At 38.3% G+C, this 3,319-nt stretch overlaps 1 pseudogene; it reads right to left on the bottom strand.

Annotated features, from left to right (window-relative positions):
- Window positions 1–1,151, bottom strand: LOC110329269 (annotated as a pseudogene).
- Between the last annotated feature and the right edge of the window lie 2,168 nt (window positions 1,152–3,319).

The raw sequence follows: 3,319 nt of genomic DNA on the forward strand, positions 1-3,319 counted from the left end.
CTAAGCATTGAACTCACCAGTTCGATATGCCAATAACCTGGCCTGCACCATGCAATGGCTTGCAACTTCCTGTGGCAAACTCTGATTGTGAATTTCATTAATCTGTTCTGGGCTGCTACAGTAGAATCCAAAGTGTTTCAAGTTGGGCACACTAGAAGCTACTGTGGCCAAAAGCAGAATCAGGTCTTTCATGTTTTGCCTTAGATTGCTAAAATAGGGGTTTTCACACAGGTTCTCCAGACCTATAGTCATCAGTATCTGCTTATGCATTTCTTCATTTGAAACCAAAAATAACATTTCATACTCTTTTATTCTTTCTTGTTTACATTCAGAATAAAAATCAGTGTCAGCACCCACCAATGCTTTTGCTGTTTTTTTTAATAAAGTCACATTTGTAAGAGGTATCCTCCACAAACTGCACCATGTAACACACCAGCGGCTGGAGTAAGACGCACACGTGGGCCCGGCTGTTTGACTTCAGTCTTTCTGCTGCTTTGGCATCTAGCTTGGTTTCTTCAGAACTAGAAGCCTCAGTGAGCAAACTTATTTCTGGGTCAGAAGGCCAGTAAGAAATTTGGTTAACTCGCTATCATTTTCAAACAAGCAGAACATGGTTTTCTTGAAAAATAAAGATCACAGTTTTTCAGCCTGGACCCATGCTTAATAAGAGCAATTTGCCCAGTATGTAAGTCTTCGCTGGAACATTGAAGGCCAATGATCTTCATGCTTTTCACTACCGCAAGACCAGTATTCTTCACCTTAACACTTCAGAAGTGACCCACGTAAAGAGAAACTAGGCTTTGCATTCCAGTCATAATAACCAAAATAGACACACTTGTGAAAGACTCCGCAGGACATAGCTCAACATATTTGGTTTTTTTTTGTTTTTTTTTTTTTTGTTTTTTTTCAGTAGACACTCTGGTCAACTCTTCATTACCTCCTAAGGGACCACGGTTTTCCTCTTCAGTTTTCTGAGATTTTTGCCCTTGGACTTCCACTCTTGAGAAGAGCTCCATCCAGAGACTGAGCAGAGTGAAAAGGTTCACTTTAGAAAGCCTTGGTATTTGACCCGTCATGCTGCCAGTCTGCGTACCGACTGACCTCTCAGCCCCGTAGCCCTCCAAACTCTGCATCTGATCCGTTTCTTTCATCCCCAGCCCAAAGGACTTGGCCCAGGACAGCTCGCCCGGTCAGGCATGATAGGATCACTGCGGCTGACCTACGGCCACCTCTGCGGCCTGTCCCTTTCCCATTATTTTTAATTTATCTATTTATTATTAATGTAGTATAATGACTACTTATTTTTAATGGTTTATAATTCATGACTTCGCTGAAATTTTATACTGTTTTCATCACTTTTTATTTGGTTAGTGGCAACCCCATCTTGCTGCCAACTGTGTCCCAGTTATATGCTTTCATGATTTTGTGTTATTTAATGTTTTCTTAAATTACAAGAAGTGTTCCTAATCTCATCAAATCTACACTGTTCTAGTCCTGGGAGGCAAGCAGTATTTCATAGATGCACACTTCTTTCTTTAAATAGGAAGTGATAATATAAACCAAGGTCTGGATATCAGTTGTAATTACTGCTGGTAGGGTGCGTTTGCTTTGTAGTAGATATACATGTACACATGTGTGTACATAAACTTAAAAACGTAGATGGATATCTACAATTTATAAAACATTTTAATTTTTTTACTAACACCATCATTTTCATTCCGTAATACAAGTCCCTTTTATTATTATTTAAGTTGTAAACTTTTATGTTCCTTCTTTCCAGTGAGGACACAGAATCTGATGTCTGAAGTATGTTCATTCCTGTATTATATGTAGCATAGTTTCAGAATTTTATATATGATTTCAATGCAGAGTGTGCTTAACTTAATTCCCCACACATTCTCTCTAGCTTAATGAATGCAGTACAATTCATATTCTCTTCCATTCAATCACTGCCAACTCCATCTTACCTTTTCCCTTTCTTTTTCTCTCTTTTTCTTCTCTTCACTCATTTACTTTCCTTCCTTCCTTCCTTCCTTCCTTCCTTCCTTCCTTCCTTCCTTCCTTCCTTCCTTCCTTCCTTCCCATATGTTTCCCATAGATCTTACCAATTCATCAACAAATTGCAGTAAGTTTTGTGGCCCATAACCATTCCAGCACCCACCCCCTCTTGCTATGGTCCATTCTCCTCTATATTTCTCTGTAATTTCCATGATTTTAAAATCGCTACATATTAATATTTATTGTACAATAATATTATTGACAATAATTTCCCAAAGTTCTATTTTGTATGCCCCCCTTGTGTCTTTTACATTGAATATAGATTTTTGGGTCTCTTGCCTAAATTTTAAGTCAGAGAAACAAAACGATTATTTCAGTTAATGTCTTCTCACACTGATTGAAGGTGTCCAAGTGTTTCAACTTCTTTGATTTGCTTATTCTATTTTCCTGCATAAATTGTGTCTGAGAACATAGAGCCATTTGTTAAAAATAAGATGGTCTGTAAGTAAAAAAAAAATCAACTCCTGAAATTTTCTCAAGAATGAAATACGAAAACTACGAAGGAAAACCAGAGTGGAGAACGCTGTAAAGTTTGGCGTCTTCTAAATGTATTATTTATCCAAAGTAAGAAACTGATGTAGAAGTGCTTCTTAATTATTTATCTGGTTGCATTATTTACGTGTAAAACATGATAAATGTGTTAGGCAGAGTTTCTATTGCTGTAGTAGAACCATGACCCTAAGCAACTTGAGGAGGAAAGGCTTTTTGTTGTGGTTGTTTTGTGGTTTTGTTTTGTTTTTTGCTTGCAGTTCTATATCATTGTATATCACTGAGGGAAGTCAGGGCAGAATCTCAGGCAGGAGCTGACACAGAGGCCATGAAGGAGTACTGATAACTGAATTGCTCCTTAGGGCTTTCTCAGCTTGCCTTCTCATAAAATTCAGGACCACCTGCCTAGAGTGAGCTTGGCCTTTTCTCCTTAATCATCAATCAAGAAAATTCCCTACAGACTTACCACAAACCAGTATAATGAAAGCATTTTCTCAATGAAGATTTTTTCTTCTTAGATGGCCCTAGCTTGTATCAAATTGACATAACAACAAACCAGTCAGTGAGTATATAAATGATACTTTTTTCCCATTCATCTTTTTATCCCTATAAGAAGTAGAATAATGCTGGGTATGGTGGCGCATGCCTTTAATCCCAGCACTCGGGAGGCAGAGGCAGGCGTATTTCTGAGTTCCAGGTCAGTCTGGTCTACAAAGTGAGTTCCAGGACAGCCAGTGCTATACAGAGAANCCCTGTCTCAAAAAACAAACAA

The sequence above is a fragment of the Mus pahari genome, chromosome 11, assembly GCF_900095145.1.
Source record: "Mus pahari chromosome 11, PAHARI_EIJ_v1.1, whole genome shotgun sequence".
In the NCBI taxonomy this organism is placed as follows: Eukaryota; Metazoa; Chordata; class Mammalia; order Rodentia; family Muridae; genus Mus; species Mus pahari.